Genomic DNA, 20,777 nt, shown 5'->3' with positions numbered 1-20,777 from the left:
TTTTTGACACCATCGCTGCTTTCCTGTCGCCGCGTCGGCGAAAGTTCAAGAGGGTGTGTCGGCGGCGTAGCGAAGGCGGGGCATGGGCGTGGCTACCAGATGGCCGGCTTCTGCGGATAATGAAAAAAAAAATCGGCATTAAGCAGTATTTTGCCGGGTTTACTTGGTCCTTTTATTTTCATGACCAAGCCTCAAAAAGGTACCCCAACTGACCAGATGACCACCGGAGGGAATGGGGGATGACCTCCCCGTACTCTCCCAGTGGTCACCAACCTCCTCCCGCACTAAACAAATCAAAATAAAAACCTTTTTTTACCAGCCTGTATGCCAGCCTCAAATGTCATACCCAGCTCCCTGACAGCAGTATGCAAGTCCCTGGAGCAATTTTTAGTGGGTGCAGTGCACTTCAGACAGGTGGACCCAGGTCCATCCCCTCCTACCTGTTACACTTGTGGTGCTAAGTGTTGAGCCCTCCAAACCCCCCCCCCCCCAAAAAAAAACCCACTGTACCCCCCTTCACCCATAAGGGCTATGGTAATGGTGTAGAGTTGTGGGGAGTGGGTTTGGGGGGGATTGGGGGGGCTCAACACCCAAGGTAAGGGAGCTATGCACCTGGGAGCTATTTGTGTATTTTTTTAAACATTTTTAGAAGTGCCCCCTAGGGCGCCCGGTTGCTGTCCTGGCATGTCAGGGGGACCAGTGCACTACAAATGCTGGCTCCTCCCATGACCAAATGCCTTGGATTTCGCCGGGTTTGAGATGGCTGGCATTTTTTTCCATTATCGCTGAAAAACAAAACCGGCGATCTCAAACCCGGCGAACTCTGGCATTTGGCCGGGCTAACCGTATTATCGAAAAAAAAGATGGCCTGCCATCTTTTCAATAATACGGTTCCGGCCAGCTATTGCGCCACTGCCAAAATAGATAGCCGGCGATCTATTTTGCCGGCGACGTTCAATTATGCCCCTCCACGTGTTTTTTCTGTGTTGAGTTTTAGCTGAAATGCATTTGCCCATGAGTTCATGATATTCAAGCTGAGCTTGATTTCGTTGGTGATTTCTGTCAGATCATGTTTGTAAGGAATGTATATGTTCTAGTAGTTAGGAAACCCTTGATCCAGTTAAGTATGTGTCCGCCAATCCCAAAGTAATCTAGGAGTCTGAGTAGTATTTTATGGTTTACCATGTCGAACACGCTAGACAAGTCGAATTGGAGGAGAAGTATGCTTTTACCTGATGCTATTTCCTGTACTTACGCGTTGATTTTTATTAGGTTGCTAAATTTAAGAACTTTAAAAGTAATCGGGGGTGAGAGGCAGGTACAGGGAAATGAAGCCAGATTTCAAGCACTGAGTGCCAAACTTAGGATCAAGTTAGGCACCTAATATCAGCTGAAAATAAATAGCAAATCATAGGACCCTAAATTGCAGCCATCCACTTTGAATATGGCTTTCTTAGTGTTGCCAATGAATGATGGCCAAGACTTAAGAATAAAGGAAAAACCGCCACTGCGATGTTCATCTTGAACCTTAAAAAAAGAAATCCAAGGCGTCTGCCACAGATGGAGGATACTCAACCAGAGAGCTGCATAGGGATTGCAGAAATTCCGTGGAACACATGGGATTCTCGCAGGTATGAAAGAACTTGCCATGGGATTCCCAAGGGGAAGAAAGAAGTTACCATGGGATTCCTGCAGGAGTGTAGTCAAAAGCTCTGGTGATTCCAGAATGAGGCGTGGAACGCACTGAGAGAGGCAATTGGAGCACCAGAATGAGGCTTGGAATGTACAGAAAAAGGCAGTTGGAGCACCAGAGTCAGGCTTGGAACACTCATTGGATGAACAGAGAATACCATCCAAAATACTACAGGAGGCTGTTGGGGTTGGGAGGAAACAGAGGTCTGTAAGCAAGTAAATGTCAACTCCTGCAAGTATGGGTGGGAATGGAGGAGGTTAATGGTTCACTGTGGGGATGGAATGAATCTTAGCAGGTATGGGTAGGTATGGGTTAGATTCCATTGCAAAGGGTGAAATTTCTGTTCCCGTGCAACTCTCTAATTCTAACTTCCACTACAAACCAGCTGTATTCCCTGGCACCAATCCCTGCACAGACACTTTATCATATTCACTCCCGACAGAAAGCTGTGCTCAGGGCAGAGCCAGTGCAAGGCTAGTGGGTGCCCTACTCAAACCTTCAACCTTATGCCCTCCCATCAATTAACTGTGGCCTTGGGGGAATTAAACTCAACCATCAAGATCATCATACAAACATCCTATAAAAATGCAGGTTAAAGTAGATGCTAATGGTTCTTAGAATTTGAGTGGCTGTCAGGACCTATTGTTTTGCTTTACCTACAAAATAGGTCCTGACAGCCACTCAAATTCTAAGACTTAGTCTTGCTTCCTAATGGTTGGGCCAGCCCTGGCTGAGGTCCACCACTACAGGAAGAGATCCAGCTGGGCTCATATGCACTTCGCAACATGTGCCAGATGAAAGGCCTGGAGCAAGAGGGGCTTTTAGCAGGGAGAAAGAGAAAAGGCTGCACACTTTTGGCCAAACCCTAGGGACTGTCCCTGTTTTAAAACAAAAGCGTCTTCTTACTAATTCACCCAAATAGTAAGGTTGACAGGCAGGACATCCAGGAAGACAGGGGCTCAAGGTCTAGCTGCATTCTTCATATGCAAAGCACTTCCTGCTGCCTCTCACCGTGTGCTTCAAAGGGAGATTTTGAGGACATCTACTAGGCAGAGAAAGTAACAAGAACAGCTCAGTCCGACATACTGCTACTATCACAGCAGAGTTTCAGCCCCTGGATAAAAAGAAAGAACCACAGAGCAGCCCTCACCCAAAAGCAATCACAGGTCTTGTCTCCAATACCTGAGCCTTCAAAATGGACAAATAACTGAAGATACATGGCCTGTGGCGATTTGTTAGGTAGCAAAATAGATATTTGAGCCAGCTCAAGGTATATTTGGCAGTGATGATTTAAAATCAGATTTGTATATGCATACTTTTAGACCTCACAGGACAAAGGCCTATGTGGCCCATCCTGTGAGCATGACTGCATTCATTCCTCCCTTTACCTATACCCCCTACCCCTCTGAATTACTGAGGGGTCCTTTTACAAAGCTGCTGGAAAAAGAGCCCTGCACTAGCGGCAGGGATCGTTTTTCCACACACCAGGGCCCTTTTTACCGCAGTAAGTAAAGAGCCCCCAGACAAACATGGCCATGCGGTAAGAGAACTCTTACCGCATGGCCATGCTGAGGGGAGCCCTTACCGCACCACCCACTGAGGTGGCAATAAGGGCTCCCACTGTAACTTGGCAGCATGCAGCAATCCCCGATTAACGCTGAGTTACCGCCATGCAAGCCATTTCCGGGGGTTGTCTTTTTTCCCCCGGAAATGGCGCACGCTCGGGGCAAAACTACCACCAGCTTCAAAAAGTGTGAGCAAGTCTTGTATTCTGCGAGAGACAGAAGCCTGATCTTCACTCCCTTGTCTAACAGTTCTTAATTCTGCAAAAAGACCTACCATGTGCCCCTCCAGAGCCCAAAATGAAATGTAGATCCCTTTATGCTAATCAGGACCTTCATCAGCTCACTAACTGGTCACAGAATGGCATACCATGTACCTGAATTCCAACCCTCCCCCCATGGCATTCGGTAATGGGCCTGAACCAGATGGGCTTCTAACTGTCCAATCAATAAAGCAGATTTTCAAGGAACTCCTACTCCACACTCCACCAATCTGATATTCACCAAAATAAAGGAAGATTATCTAATTATGGTCATCACCAAAGCAATGGAAGGAAATACCACAACAAACAGAAACCATCCAACGAACGACAACTTACAAGAATCCACACATCAAACCTAGCAGCCCAATACCAAAATATCCAAGTGGGTTACATTAATGCTAGGTCTGTAGTTAACAAAACAACAATAACAACAGACTGGATTAATTCAAAAAACCTCGATCTTATCTTCATCAGTGAAACATGGATCCACAATCAAAAGGACCCCATAATCATCAAACTATGCCCCCCAGGTTACAAAATCACTCACTGGACCAGATTGGAAAAGAGAGGTGGAGGCATCGCGTTAATCTACCGAGCACAATTCACTATTGAAACCATCGCCGAGTCCATAACACCCCAACTAGAAATTGCTTCATTCAGAATCCAAAACAAATCCCTGATTGATCAACTGACCTGCGTCCTATTTTACAGACCGCCTGGTAACCGGAACAAAAGCCAGCTTATCTTCACGGATTTTATCTCAAACACTTGTGTAAACAACTCCAATACACTAATACTAGGCGACATAAACCTTCACCTAAAAGACCCCAATTCAGCCAATGCTCGTGCATGCAAAGACTTCCTACAGTTGTGGGATCTCACATGGCCTCACATGCAAGCTACCCACACCAAGGGACACACACTGGACCTCTTATCACACAAACTGTCCACAGATCATAACCTATCAATAACAGATACCAAATGGTCAGAAGCACCTTGGACCGATCATTACACACTGAACCTACCTATCCCTAATTTGGCGAAAGAAGGGCTCAAATCGTACACCAGAACAAACAACTTATACTACGAGAGGGCGAATAGACCCACAAACATTCTGGCAACAGATATATAACAACGAATGGACAACATGAACTGACTCCATACACTATCTCAACCACTGGGAGAGTAGATGCAGAAGCGTACTAAACGATATAGCACCCTTAAAGACAAGAATATCAAAAAGACAAAACTAGATACCATGGTTCAATGATGAATTAAAAAAACTCAAAACACAATCCAGAAAACTTGAACGAGCATGGAAAAAAAACAAAAACGAACAAACACTCAACGCATGGAAACAAATACACAGAAAATACAAATATGCAATTAGACAAACCAAAAGGTCCTACTACAAGACTAAACTCGGACCAGATAACAAAGATCTTAAGAAACTATTTCAACTCGTAAATAAGCTACTAGATACCACCCCGGTCACTACATCCAACACCGACATCCCATCTGCAGACAAACTGGATACCTACTTCAAGGACAAAATAACAAAATTACGCAACACTCTTCCTCATCACAACACCGACATTGAAAACTTCTTCGATGACCTAGACCTAATCCCTGGTGGATCGTATCTGGTCTACATTCAATCTACTCACCACTGAATCATACACAAGCGACTCATAGATTCGCAAACACCCACTACAAACTGGACACATGTCCCAGTCTTAATTCCGCCCCCAACCGATTCGTAGAAGACCTCACATCCCACCTAAGCTTCACGCTACAACAAGGTCTCTTCCCTGAGGAATATGGTAACATCCTACTTACCCCAATACCAAAAGACACTAAAAAAACAAACGACCTCACCAACTACCGCCCAGTTGCGTCCATCCCTCTAGTAGTAAAATTGATGGACAGCTTGGTGACCAAACAGCTTACGGAATACTTGGACAAGAACTCAATACTATACCACTCACAATCAGGATTCCGCTCCCACCATAGTACCGAAACTGTCCCAGTCACTCTCCTGGCCAAATTCAAACAGGAAATAGCTATAGGTAAAAGCATACTTCTCCTTCGACATGTCGAGCGCATTCGACATGGTCAACCACAATATACTACTAAGACTCCTTGGCCACTTCAGGATTCTTGGAAATGTACTCAATTGGATCAAGGGCTTTCTAACCACCAGAACATACCAAGTAAAATCAAATTCAAACATATCACCACCGTGGAAAGCAACCTGTGGAATACCTCAAGGATCACCATTATCACCAACACTCTTCAACATGATGATGATCCCATTGGCAAAATCCTTATCCAATCGAGGCCTTAACCCATTCATCTATGCAGATGATGTCACAATCTACATTCCCTTCAGACATGCCTTGACTGAAATAACCAATGAAATCAATGATGGCCTGAACATCATGGACTCTTGGGCAAACTCATTCCAACTGAAACTAAACACTGAAAAAACACACTGCCTTATCCTCTCATCTCAACACAACAACTACAAACCCGCAACCATAAACACCCCAGGACACACACTCCCTATTTCAGACAGCCTAAAAATACTCGGAGTTACAATCGACCGCAACCTCACTCTCGAGAGCCAAGTAAAAACCGTAATAAAGAAAATGTTCTACTCAACGTGGAAACTTAAACGAATAAAATCTTTCTTCCCGAGGGATACCTTTCGTAAACTAATACAATCAATGGTCCTAAGCCATACAGATTACTGCAACGGAATCTATGCGGGATGTAAAGAACAACTCACAAAAAAACTCCAGACCGCCCAAAACACAGCAGCCAGACTGATATATGGTAAAACACGATTCGAAAGCGCTAAACCCCTTCGAGAAAAGCTACACTGGCTCCCAATCAAAGAACGGATCATCTTCAAAATATGCACTTTGGTACACAAAATCATGTACGGCATAGTCCCAGGATACATGACAGATCTCATAGATCTACCAACCAGAAACAGACTCGGATCAGCATGATCATACCTAAACCTACATTTCCCAAACTGCAAAGGGCTAAAATACAAAACAACTTATGCTTCTAGCTTCTCCTACATAAGCGCACAACTATGGAATGGACTCCCGTATGCAGCGAAAACAATACATGACCACCTAAACTTCAGGAAATCATTAAAAACCCACCTCTTCAAAAAAGCGTGGTCAATTTACTATCCTCTTTCCCCTTAACCCCACGATGCCTGATTCACTTCTACCTCATTTGACCACAACACAATCTTGTATTTATTATCAACCAAAATGGCAAACGCCTTTACGGTACTTTGTAAGCCACATTGAGCCTGCAAATAGGTAGGAAAATGTGGGGTATAAATGTAACAAATAAATAAATACTTTCTCCATAATAACAACAAGGTCAAAATTGAACTCTTGCCACATCCTTTTACCTTCCTTAATCTCCTTTCCACCTCCACATACTTGCTGCCCACAGATATGCCATGTCCCAACATGTCCTTCGAGGTAGCAGACCCCCATACTCATTACCAGTACATTTTCTTGCTCCCTTGAAGAGGATAAATATCTGCGATATCTGTCATTCACAAAAACAAGCTGGGAGCGGAAGTGACCTCTAAGAGAACAATTCCTCCTGGCCTCAGAGAGGCTAAGGCTGGGCAGAAAGCAGGCACATTAAGGGGGTAATTCTATTAATAAAGGGCTAACATTTTTGTACCAAACGTACACCTACAGGGGCGGCCCGACCATTAGGCCACCTGAGGCGGGGGCCTCAGGCGGCACTCATCAGGAGCGGCACCTCGGAAGGGTGGCATCTCCCCCTTCGCGGCGTTTTACCTCACGGTGACATTCCAAACCTGGCAGCGATTCCCATACACTGCCCTGTTGCCGCTGGCACCCACCTCTTCCCTTTACTCACTGCCTCTCTGATGTAACTTCCTGTTTCGTCAGAGGCTCAGGCAGCCGCCGGGTTTGGAACATCACCGTGAGGTAAAACATTGGGGGGGGGGCAGCATCTCGGCCCGGGGGGGGGGGGGGGGTGAAACGTTAGCGCCACCTCAGGTGGCATGTTGCTTTGGGCCAGCCCAGTACAACTAAATGACTAGAAAACTAGTACATACAGGCATAAATACTAAAAATCCAGCTCCACGCTATTCTGTAAATATATGCATATCTTACGCAACACATATTTTACTGGTGGGTGCATATATGCACGGAGTCTGGGGGGAGCACAAGAGGAACTCGCCCTTACATGCCTAATCTAAAGAATATTATAGGCCCAATATTCAGACTGCGGGAGGCAGCCCGGCTAATCCTACAGTTGGCGCTGATCCCAGATATTCAATGCCGGGCCATTTCCGGTGATCTCCATTGAATTTGAAGTTTATTTTTGGCCAGTTTGAACTTAACTGGCCAAACCAATATTCAACGCTGGCTGGTTAAGTTGGAACCAGCCACAGATATTCCACCTATTGACACGACCATATTTGGCTGTCAGACAGCCAGATTCTGAATATCGGTGCTGACCGGCTATGTCACGTGACACAGCCGGTCAGCCAGCTAGCCGCTAACCCCTGGATTCTATATAGCACGCCTAGAGATTCTGCACTGAAATTGGTGAGGATTCTATAAAAATGCATGTAACTTAACAAGCTAATGAGTGCTGGTAACAGCGCTTAAGCAATAATGAGTAGTAATGGGCACCGATTAGCATTTACACCCAGTAGAGAGGTGTGGTAGCCGTGTTAGTCCACTTTTAAAAGGTAATCAATAGAAATAAAACAAAATAAAACATGGAAAAGAAAATAAGATGATACCTTTTTTATTGGACATAACTTAATACATTTCTTGATTAGCTTTCGAAGGTTGTCCTTCTTCGTCAGATCGGAAATAAGCAAATGTTGGTCGATGACAGTATATATAAGTGAAACATCAAAGCAATTCAGTGACAGTCTAACAGGATGGGGGTGGATAGGTGAGAGACAGGAAGAGTCGGGTGGATGAGGGACAGGGAGATATGCATGGAGATAGGAGGGTGACAAAGCAGTACAATTTTATGGTTTATAATGGGCTAGAAAACCCAGATCTTTGTTAAGTCCTGTCTGGTGGGTGTCAAAATATTTAATCATTCTGACTTCAAAGGTCTTACGTTCCTGTATTGTTTTAAAGTTCCCTTTCAGGAATCTTAACATGAAATCACTGGTAAAGTGTTCTGGTTTTGTAAAGTGCTGCCCCACAGAGGTGACATCCTTATTGGTACTAGCATTTTTCATATGGTGTCTATGTAAATTAAATGTCTTCTTTAGCATCTGACTTGTTTCTCCAATGTAGCAGCCTTCATTGCATTTTTTACACTGAATGATATATACCACATTGGAAGATGAGCACATGAAAGATTCCTTAACATTATTTTTCCTTTCTGAATGACCTTGGGGTCCTGTGAAATGTTTTGGCATAGTTTGCAGCTGGATATATTGCAAGGATGTGTGCCATTCTCTTCTTTTTGAGTCTGTGTTGGGAGCTTACTTCTAATTAGCTTGTGTTTTAAGTTGGGTGGCTGTCGGAAGGCCAGCACTGGTGGGGATGGGAATATCTCTTTCAGTAGTTCATCCTCCTGGAGTAGAGGCAGTAGATCTTTTATGATTTTTCTTAACTTTTCCAGCTCTGGGTTGTATGTCACTATAAGGGGGATTCTGTCTGTGGCTTTTTTTTCTTTGTACTGTAGCAGATTTTCCCTGGGTGTTTTGAGGGGGGAGGCAGTATTCTTGGAGATTATTTTGGAGTTGTAGCCTTTCTGTTCGAAGGATGCAGTCAGGATTTCAAGATGTCTGTCTCTGTCCCTTGGGTCAGAGCAGATACGGTGGTATCTTGTGGCTTGGCTGTAAATAATGGATCTTTTTGTATGTGAAGGGTGGAAGCTGGAGTTGGGGAGGTACCTGCATCTGTCTGTGGGTTTCTTGTATATAGATGTTTGTATATAGCCTTGCTGATTGAGACTGTGGTGTCCAAAAAATTGACTTTTTCTGGGGAGTAGTCAATTTTGAATCTGATTGTAGGATAGTATGTATTGAAGGAATTGTAAAATTGTTTCAGAGTTTCTTCCCCCTCAGTCCAAATCATAAAAATGTCATCGATGTACCCTCAAAATACCCAGGGAAAATCTGCTACAGTACATTTACACTCACAACTCACTAAACGTATTCTGTAACAAGTGCGCCAAACTTCTAGCAAGCGCAGGCAAACAGTGGAATAGGTTATAGGTGGGGAAATGGGCATTTTGTGGGCATTCCAAAATTTACGTGACTAGTTGTAGAATATGGCCCAGTGCGCCTAAATCTACGCGTAGGGATTTACACCAGGTTTTCGTTAGTGTAAATGGATGTGCGTAGATTTAGACGCTGATATATCAACTAAAGATCCATTATTTATATACTGCACCTAAATCTAGGTGCTGATTAGAGAATACACTTAGTCGGCATGGATTTCAGTGCCATATACAGAATCTCCCCCTATACCCAGTGTACCCCAATGTAACTCACCTTGAGCTACTACTGAAAAAGGTGTAAGCAAAATCCAAATAAATAAATAAGCGCTAATATTCAGACGAGATAGTCAGTTATGTCACACTGAATATTAGCATTTAGCTGACTACATACCATTTAACCGGCCAGTGCCGTTCCTGACCAGTTACATAGTTTTGAATATCGGGGGGGTATAAGTTACACCTCAATGCCAGATACACATGTGTAAGTGCTTACACCTAACTGCATGAATAGAGTGGAGGAGTAGCCTAATGGCTAGTTCAGAGCACTGAGAACCAGGGGAACCAGGTTCAATTGTAACTCAATCACCAATTTCCACCATATACAATCAGTGTTAGACTGTTCAATCACAAAGGACAGTAGACAACATTATTCACTAACTCAAATTTATCGGGAAGGAAAAAGTCTCAGAACCTAGTCTGAAAAGTGTTTTTAAGAAGTAAACATCCCTTGGGTGATAACCTCGTTGGCTAAAAAAAAAATCCTTCCCATTATTTGCGTATGACCAAAATATATCAAAGCTTGTGCAAAACAAATTTTTATAGCAAATTTCAAAAACTTATGTGTTTCCAGAAAAAGATGAACAGCAAGGTCCCAACAAGGGTGGCCAGCGTTTCGATGAAAAAGCTGCATCAGGGTAAATAGCTTGCAAGCTGAGTGGAGTGATGCTACTCACGTTAATAAAGAGCGAACGCACTAGCCAGCCACCACCTTTGAATGCCTGTGAGCATGCTTACTGCTGCCAAATTCAATGAGTTTTATATATATATATATATATATATATATATATATATATATAAGGAAGGTTGCTTTAGGTTTTTAGTACTTAATAATTCAATAAAGTTTGATTTTTGTTTTTTGGTTTTCCAGAAACTTGGTCCTATTTACCCTGATACAGCTTTTTCATCGAAACGCTGGCCACCATCAGTCTTAAGCATCTAGATGTTTTGAATACCTTACCTCTTGGCTTCTGCACTGAATCTAAAATTAACCACGCCAAAGCCCCCCCCCCCCCCCCCCAATTACTCAAAATGTACAATAAATCTTGGAATGGGCTTCAAATTGCTCAGGGGTCCAAGCCTCTGTGTGCTCCTTAACAATCAGCTTTAGACTGAGAGAGAAATGATGAAAAGTGTGAAGCTGGGTCCTGTCAGATGTGGCCACAGAGGAGGCAGAGACACTGCTATATTACAGGAAGTGCCCTGCTATAAAAGTTAGAAAGGAATTAAAACTGCTAGTTCTTGTGAAATTTGGGTCATTTGCTAGTATCATCACTCAAAAACGGCCATGGTTGGCAGTGAAAAGGAGCATGCACTGCACTGACAAATACTGGAAAATAATCCATTCACTGGAGTCCAAGTAACCCGAAACTCTCTGAAAAGAGATGGCTGAGGGGAAATATGATAGAGGTCTGTGCTGGGACCGCTGCTTTTTAACATATTTATAAATGACCTAGAGATGGGAGTAACTAGTGAGGTAATTAAATTTGCTGACGACACAAAGTTATTAAAAGTCATTAAATCGTGAGAGGATTGTGAAAAATTACAAGAGGACCTTACGAGACTGGGTGTCTAAATGGCAGATGATGTTTAATGTGAGCAAGTGCAATGTGACGCATGTGGGAAAGAGGAACCCGAATTATAGTTACGTAATACAAGGTTCCACGTTAGGCGTCACTGACCAAGAAAGGGATCTAGGTGTCGTCATTGATGATACGTTGAAACCTTCTGCTCAGTGTGCTGCTGCGGCTAAGAAAGCAAATAGAATGTAAGATATTATTAGGAAAGGAATGGAAAACAATAATGAAGACATTATAATGCCCTTGTATCGCTCCATGGTGCGACCGCACCTCGAATATTGTGTTCAATTCTGGTCGCCGCATCTAAAAAAAGATATAGAGGAATTAGAAAAGGGGCAGAGAAGGGCGACGAAAATGATAAAGGGGGTAGGACAACTTCCCTATGAGTAAAGGCTAAAGCGGCTAGGGCTCTTCAGCTTGTAGAAAAGACAACTGAGGGGAGATATGATAGAGGTCTATAAAATAATGAGTGGAGTTGAACAGGTAGACGTGAAGCATCTGTTTACGCTTTCCAAAAATACTAGGACTAGGGGGCATGCAATGAAGCTACAAAGTAGTAAATTTAAAACGAATCGGAGAAACTTTTTCTTCACTCAACGTGTAATTAAACTCTGGAATTCGTTGCCAGGGAATGTGGTAAAGGCGGTTAGATTAGCAGAGTTTTGGAACCGAGACATCTGAGTCAGGATGTACTCAGGTCCGGCAGTATTTGCCTGGCAGTGCAGCAGGAGCAGCCATTTTCCAACAACAGACTTGGATAAAATGAATGGCATGATCTCAGTCATTCTACAACTTCCATATGTAAGTGGCATTGCTCCCACATGTAGGTGCCTTATTTTACTAACTTTGACCATATAGAAGCAAACTCTGAAAAGGTTGCTGAAACGCACGTTAAGGGCCCGGGTTGCCTGGCATGGATGGGGGAGAGAAAGACAGCTTTAACCCTTAACACCAGATCCAAGATGGCATAGGGTTAAGGCGCTATTCTGCCCATACGATCGGAGTGCAGTACTCTGATCATATGGGCAGAATACCGAACAGCTCATTTAAATAAAATTAGATAAGTTCTGCAGTATTCCCTGATGCAGTACCGTTAGACCCCCTCCAATCATGCCACACTGGTAAATGCGGGTGATAGTCCGGTGCTAGTGGCCTTAGCGCCTGCATTTACCTTTGATCATCGGAGCATAAGTTAGGCATGTAACTGGCCTTATAAACTGCGCATGTAACTGGGTGCGTGGTAAATCCAAGAAGACAGGAGGAGCCTAACGGAAAGTCAGAGCAAAACAGCAAAAGTAGAGGCTGACAAATGCGCAAACCAATAGGGAGATAATATCAAAAACCAGTTTATTCAGAATATTCATATCAATATCAAGGACCCGACACGGTCCGTGTTTCGGCGCCAAAGCACCCGCCTCAGGGGTCACAATCAACTTTCTCTGAGAAGACGCTGATAGGCTTGAATTCCTTTATGTATGCAAGTTAATCCACAGAGAGAACAAAAGAACAGCCAACCGATCACATGGTGTTTGCTGATTGGTTGGCTGTTCTTTTGTGTCATACAAGATCATTCACATGCCCAAAGGTTTAGGAACTGAAAGGATACGTCATCATCTCAGCTCAAAACACAATTCAGCTTACAGAGGAAGGAAGTGTTCTGACCACAGATGTTTTCTTTAAGTCCTGACTTCATTTTGATCAATATTCAAAATGATTTAATCGGCCAGAAACAGTCGCTGACCGGTTAGATCGCTTGGTCAAGGCTATCCGCTAATTTTCATCGCCACCTAACCAGTTATCGCTGATGAAAATTAGCACTGAAGTGAAAACCAGTTATTTTGGGGGTGATCCAGGGACAGAGTCAGCACTGATATTCAGCACTTAACCGGCCAGAGTAACTGCAGATTGTGAGCCCTCCAGGGACAGAAAAATGCCCAGTGTACCTGAATGCAACTCACCTTGAGCTACTACTGAAAAAGCTGCAAGCAAAATCCAAATAAATAAATGGAACTACATAAAACACAGTCCTATCTTTTCAAAGCAACCTATGGCCGGTTAAGTTCTGAATATCAACTTAACTGGCTATGTGTTAGCTGGCACCACATAGACCGGGATACTCAATGCCAAAGCCCAGACATGGCCTGGCACTGAATATCCAGGAATAACTCCAGTGGCGGTCAGCAGAACACTCACTGCCATCGGATGACTATTTACCCCTTTGTAGCTAGGGTTTCTCATCTGGTCATCTTCTCAGTAGTGTTAACAGAAGTGTGAAGTAGCCCTTGTTCAGATACATACGCTGACTGACCACCACATTAGGCCTGGATGGCTTTCCGGTGGCATTGTGCCTTCAGTATCTATAGCCAGAGACCGTCACCTATACTATCTGCTCCTATCATTAGGCCTGGTATAGATAAGTTGACAGCGGTGGGCTATGACGCCTTAGAAATCAAATAGGTCAATGCAGGCCAGATGAGGGTAATGGGATTCTGTCTATTCAGGCCATGGGGACCTAAAGAGCTACATGTTTGGGCAGTGGCTTCAAGGGTTTGGAGACTGCTGGATTGTTACATGGCTAGGACTCACACACCAGGGGAAGGGGTGTCATGAAGACTGAAGCTGGAGGCTGATGAGTGTTGGATCTTGTACGCTCTATATTTGGAATGGTGAACAAGAGAGGAAGACAACAAGACCCTGGCCTAAATAAAGGTCAATATCCTACAAAGCACTTACATGTCTACAGCTGGCAGATCTACTTAGCAACAAGGACTGGAATAACTGGATGGGTCAATCAATCTTTATCTACAATCTACAATGATTACTATGAATCCAATATAATAAAATGTCAGTAAAACACATGGGTTGAAATTTAGCACACATTTTCGTTACACAGGTGTTAAAATTAATTAACTCCCAACACAGTAAGCAAAGAGTATGCAAATGCATCAGGAGTTAACAAAAAAAAAGCATATTAATAAACAACGTGCACAAAAACGGAAGCATACAGATGTGCCAAATTTAGTGAAATTGTTTTGTTTGGAAAGAGCGATAATTTTGCTACTTTTTAACTTCAAGATTTAAAGGTAGAAGCAAGTCTCACACCTCTATACACAGAATGAAAAAAATGTGGATGTTCTACTGTTTAGCTTGAGACCACCAAGTGGGGGGGGGGGGGGCTCTGCCTCAGGACTCTAGGATTCCTGAGTCCCAAGTTTCTACGCACTAAGAGTAGATTAGGGAGCAGCTGAGGTAAGATGTGTTGAAAACTGGGTGGGGTCTTTGCAGCAGAATCCCTAAGTTCCGGGGACTCAGACTAAAATCTTCTGGGCCCGGGCGTCCCAAAATAAGGGAGCCATCTCAAAGAGTCACAAGCTGGGAAGCCCAAATATGTGGGTGACAGCTTAAGAACATAAGAACAGCCATACTGGATCGGACCAATGGTCTATCTAGCCCAGTATCCTGCTTCTATCAATGGCCAATCCAGGTCACAAGTACCTGACAGAAATCCAAACAGTAGCAACAATCGCAGGGCAAGCAGTGGCTTGCCCGTGTCCATCTCAATAACAGACTATGGACTTTTCCTACAGGAACTTCTCCAAACCCTTTTTAACCCAGATACACTAACCGTTATTACCGCATCCTCCAGCTACGAGTCCCAGAGCTTAACTATTCTTTGAATGAAAAAATATTTCCTATTTATTTTAAAAGAATTTCCATGTAACTTCATTGAGTATCCCCTGGTCTTTATACTTTTTGAAAGAGTGAAAAATCGATTCACTTTTACTCGTTCTACACCATTCAGGATTTTGTAGACCTCAATCATATCCCCCCTCAGCCATCTCTTTTCCAAGCTGAAGCGTTTTTATTGTAGTTTTAAAAAGAAAAGTTCTATTTTCTCTCCATTCAGCTAAACAGAAATTTAAAATATTACTTGACCTCTAAATCTGTATCTAGAAACATGTGCTAATTTTGGCATATTCTCATCAGTAGGAGGAACCCTGGGATGGGGGGCTAGCCAAAATAAAAAGATAGAAATAGAAAGGACGTAACCATTCAGCCTGAACATCTACAGCAGGTCACTTCAGACACCAGAGCACAGTGCAGCGAAAGCATGAAGGGCAATCAAGGCCCGGAGAACTGCAGGATTACAGCAGGGAGTCTGGGTCTGATAAAAACAAGATCACTCGGAAGGAGGTCAGGGATCAATTACTAGCCAGGTGGACTTGAGACAGCCAATGCTCATCCCTGGAAATGAGCTAAGAGAAACAGATCTACTTTTTAGGATCTGCAGTCTTTGTGACTGGCCACTGTCGGAGACAGGATGTTGGGCTCTGTGGATCTGGGTTGATTCTACATGGCTTTTATGTTCTTATGTGTAACAAAAACTCAGCAGGACACCCTTGAAGACCATGCTGAGGAGGAAGACAAGGTCTTGGCATATTATATATATATATATATATATATATAATTCACACACATGAACTATATACTGTATGTACTTCAGCCCTCCCACCAGCAGGTAAAGGCATATTCTCCTGGTCAGTCTACCCATCCAGAACAAGACATAATCTCAAGCAAGATGGCCCCCAAAAGAAGTGAGCACCATAGGCGCCCCGTATAAGAGGCTTGGGGAGGCTAAGCCTCCCCAGCCCGCCGCCCGCCCGCCGTACCTTTAAATATTATATTTTTGCTGGAGTCACGGGCAGCGCCGGCATTGAAGGCATCAGCAGGCTCATCGCGGTTCCAGCAGCCTTCCCTCGCAAGTCGGATGATGGCTCCGCCCTCTTCTGACGTATTTCCTGTTTTTACGAGGGCGGACCATCATCCAACTTGCGAGGGAAGGCTGCTGGAACCGCGATGAGCCTGCTGATGCCTTCAATGCCGGCGCTGCCAGCGACGCCAGCAAAAATATAATATTTAAAGGTACGGCCGGGGGGGGGGGGGGCAGGATGGAAACGAGGGCAGACGGGAGAGGAGGGTTGCTGCACATGGTGGAAGAAGGGGAGAGGAGGGTTGCTAGACATGGGTGGATGGAGGGAAGGAAGGGGAGAGGAGGGTTGCTGCACATGGTGGAAGAAGGGGAGAGGAGGGTTGCTGGACATGGGTGGATGGAGGGAAGGGGAGAGGAGGGTTGCTGCACATGGTGGAAGCAGGGGAGAGGAGGGTTGCTGGACATGGGTGGATGGAGGGAAAGGGAGAGGCGGGTTGCTGGACATGGGTGGATGGAGGGAAGGAGAGAGGAGGGTTGCTGGACATGGGTGGATGGAGGGAAGGGGAGAGAAGGGTTGCTGCACATGGTGGAAGCAGGGGAGAGGAGGGTTGCTGGACATGGTGGAAGAAGGGGAGAGGAGAGGGCAGGGGAGAGGAGGGTTGCTGAACATGGGTGGATGGAGGGGAGGGGAGAGGAGGGTTGCTGCACATGGTGGATGAAGGGGAGAGGAGAGGGCAGGGGAGGAGAGTTGCTGGACATGGGTGGATGGAGGGGAGGGGAGAGGAGGGTTGCTGGGCATGGAGGGGGAGGGAGGAGTGAGGAAGGAAGGAGATGCGATGACGGAAAAGGAAGAGAGTAGAAAAACTGCACATGGATGAAGAAAATAGGCAAAAGCTGGATCCACTGGACAGTCAAGTTTGCAGAGGACCCAGCTTTTACTTACGGATGTAGGACAAGAAATGAAGAAGAAAGGCAGAAAGTAAACAAATAAATGGAAAGGAAGCCCTGGAAACGGAGTTAAGAGGACAGATAGCAACAGAATCGGATACTGGGCCAGCACAATCAGAAAAACAAAGTCACCAGACAACAAAGGTAGAAAAGATCATTTTATTTTCATTATAGTGTTTGGAATATGTCCACTTTGATAATTAGGTGTTCAACATTAAAAGTTTATTTACTTATTTATGACATTTTATCCCACATTAAACATGAATTAGGATGTTTTGTGGCTCTACATGAGAATTGTGATATTATGATCCCTTGTTTCAATATTGTTGACGGTCTGCATTTTCCGTATGGGTGATATATTGGTGTATTAGGTACTGCCCAGTGTAATATTTATGGTACAGTAAGTTTCAGAGTGTGTTTTTGCACAAAGTTGTGCATAGTGTTTTGCAGTTGAGCGATTGTGGTTAGTATATGCTTTGAGCAACCACTTTATTCTTTGACATATGATACATAACTAATATCTAAATTTAATAAAAGGTATTAATTGTGACATTTATTTTATTTATTTTTTTCTGTGTGATCAGACAATTATGGATTTAAGCTCCACCCCTGGCCCCACCCATAACCCCGCCCCCTTTAGCCTCCCCAAACAGTTGGGCCACTGACCGCCTATGGTGAGCACAAAAGAGCAGGTAGGAGTAAATGAATTGATCAGAGAACTGAATATCACCAGTACCCCAATAAATGCCAGTGGCCGCACTATACCTGGATATTCAGCACTGGTATCCGGGTATGGCCCAGTGGGAAATATCTGGGTATAAAAAGCCTGTGGCACCTGGTGTTTAAAGAATGCTGACTGCCACAGGCTGAATATTGAGACGTTTATAATTTTCCACTGGAATTTTTTTGAGAAGAGGATATTTCTGTGACAGTTTCACAGGTTTCAGCCCAATTTCCCCACTGAATTTCCATCCCTGCATCCCTCAACCATTTATTTTTCTCCTCTAAGAAGGGTATCTGGCTTGTATTATTCAACACACAAAAATGAAGAAATTGTGAACAGTATCTCACGTGGTTTTAATATTTGTGCAATATCTTTAGTATTGAAGTGATCTGTAAACCCAGTCTCTTCTTTGTAATTTTTCTTTAATCTGCAAGCAGTATACAATTTGCAGGGATCTCTGGGAACCCCAATGATAAACTCACAAAACTTCAAGAAGTCTAGATACAGGGAGGACTGGTGATCTATATGGCAGACACTTGGCTCTTGATACCAGTGAAATGTGCTCAAAAGGATTCCATCCTGATTTTGTATGCTGTGCTTAATTGCTTGTATTTTTTTTTTTATACTAAAGCCTCCACACTTTTGTGGCATCTAGGCATGCTCCTCTTTCATGCCATTTTTGTTATTAGTTCCAAGTTATAACTAGCCAAAAACTAGGATTCCATCGGGCTCATTTTCAAAAGAGAAGTACGCCCATCTTTCGACCAAATCGGAAGATGGACATCCTTCTGACAGGGTCTTCCAAATCGGTATAATCGAAAGCCGATTTTGGACATCCCCAACTGCTTTTCGTCGCAGGGACAGGCAAAGTTCGAGGGGCATATCGGAGGCGTAGCGAAGGTGGGACTTGGGCGTGCCTAACACTAGGACATCCTCGACCCATAATGGAAAAAAAAGGACGTCCCTGACGAGAACTTGGATGACTTTACGTGGTTGTGTTTTTCTCACGACCAAGGCACAAAAAGGTGCCCGAAATGACCAGATGACCACTGGAGGGAATCGGGGATGACCTCCCATTATTCCCCCAGTGGTCACTAACCCCCTCCAACCCTCAAAAAAAATCTTTCAAAATATTTTTTGCCAGCCTCTATGCCAGCCTCAGATGTCATAATCAGGTCCATCACAGCAGTATGCATGTCCCTGAAGCAATTTTAGTGGGTGCAGTGCACTTCAGGAAGGCGGACCCAGGCCCATACCCCCCCTACCTGATACGTTTGTGGAGGAAACAGCGAGCCCTCCAAAACCCACCACACACCCACTGTACCCACATCTAGGTGCCCCCCCTTCAGCTGTAAGGGCTATGGTAGTGGTGTACAGTTGTGAGTAGTGGGTTTTAGGGGGAGTATGGGGGCTCAGTACACAAGGTAAGGGAGCTACGTACCTGGGAGCAATTTATGAAGTCCACTGCAGTGCCCCCTAGGGTGGCCGGCTGGTGTCCTGGCATGTCAGGGGGACCAGTGCATTAGAAATGCTGGCTCCTCCCAAGACCAAAGGGCTTGCATTTGGTCGTTTCTGAGATGGACATCCTTGGTTTCCATTATCGCCAAAAATCAGAAACGACCAAGTCTAGGGACGACCATCTCTAAGGATGACCAAAATTTCAAGATTTGGACGTCCCTGACCGTATTATCGAAATGAATAATGGGCGTCCATCTTGTTTCAATAATACAGGTTTCCCCGCCCCTGCATCGGGAGGTTTTGCAAGGACGTCCTCATCAAAACTTGGACGTCCCTTTCGATTATGCCCCTCCATATGTCTACAAAATGAGAGTTAGCCTTACGCTGTAACATTAAAGGAAAACCATAATAGTTTGTAGAATGAAAACTTTGGAACAGTCTTCCAGCTTCCCTTCGCTTACAAACATCGCTTGAGAAATTTAAGATAAGTCTATCTATTCAACAAAGCATACCATGAAACATCTTTCAGGTAGCACCTTGGAAAACTCTTGAAGATACTATGTGGATCTTTTCCCTCATGTTTTTGCCCTCCCCCTATCTGTTCTATTTAATATTGTAGTTCTACCCTTTTTCCTTCAAGTCATGTCTAAGGGCCCTGTTTACTAAGGTGCAATAGTGTTTTTAACACGCCTACAATTAGCACGCATGCTAACCATGTAGGCACCTTTAGGGATATTATAGGCGTGCAAATGGTTAATGCGTGTTAAAAATGCTAACACGCCTATAACAAGGCTTAGTAAACAGGGCCCTCAATGTCTATCTTTACTATTTTCACTTCTTGCCTTTCTCTCCTTCTTCTGCCCAGAAGATCTCCCATATGGCGGGATAGTAAATAACTAATAAACTTGAAAACTTGAAAAAAATCAAAATCAGATTGATGGTCAGCCTATGTTACCATGGGTTCAATTCCTGGCTCAGGTCATCCGCTCCCTGGGTCAGGAGGAGAAGTTCTCAACATCACTAAAGGTTGACAAACAGTGGCCAGATTGAATGCCCATGATTGCAGGATTCCGGAATAAGCTTTGATATATGATCTCTGATCGAGGACCACCACTGCAATGACCAGATTAAGGGGCCCTTTTACTAAAGCGTGTTAAGCCCTAATGCGCGATTAGCATATGAAAAACAGACTACAGCAAAACACGTTAAAGCGTTTTGAGATATTTTGCCTGTTAGTGTGTGCTAATTTGCACGTTAACTATTTTAAAAAATATTTTTGGGAGAGGGTGTAT

At 44.1% G+C, this 20,777-nt stretch overlaps 1 protein-coding gene across 4 annotated transcripts in view; it reads right to left on the bottom strand.

Moving 5' to 3' along the window:
* Positions 1–20,777, bottom strand: part of NFKB2 (nuclear factor kappa B subunit 2) — a 130,661-nt gene that overhangs the window by 85,608 nt on the left and 24,276 nt on the right. Inside the window, exons 1-2 of one of the 4 annotated variants that reach the window (XM_030203429.1) lie at positions 10,284–10,293; positions 9,460–9,465 (exon numbers count right to left, since the gene is read on the bottom strand). The exons of the other annotated variants lie outside the window; for them this stretch is intronic. The gene's annotated coding sequence lies outside the window, so the exon portion shown is untranslated. Of the gene's footprint in view, positions 1–9,459; positions 9,466–10,283; positions 10,294–20,777 lie in introns of those variants that run through there. 4 annotated transcript variants of the gene reach the window in all.

The sequence above is a fragment of the Microcaecilia unicolor genome, chromosome 5 (assembly GCF_901765095.1).
Source record: "Microcaecilia unicolor chromosome 5, aMicUni1.1, whole genome shotgun sequence".
NCBI lineage: Eukaryota > Metazoa > Chordata > Amphibia > Gymnophiona > Siphonopidae > Microcaecilia > Microcaecilia unicolor.
Note: the sequence above shows the minus strand (reverse complement) of the source record. Positions and strands in the feature narration are given on the sequence as shown.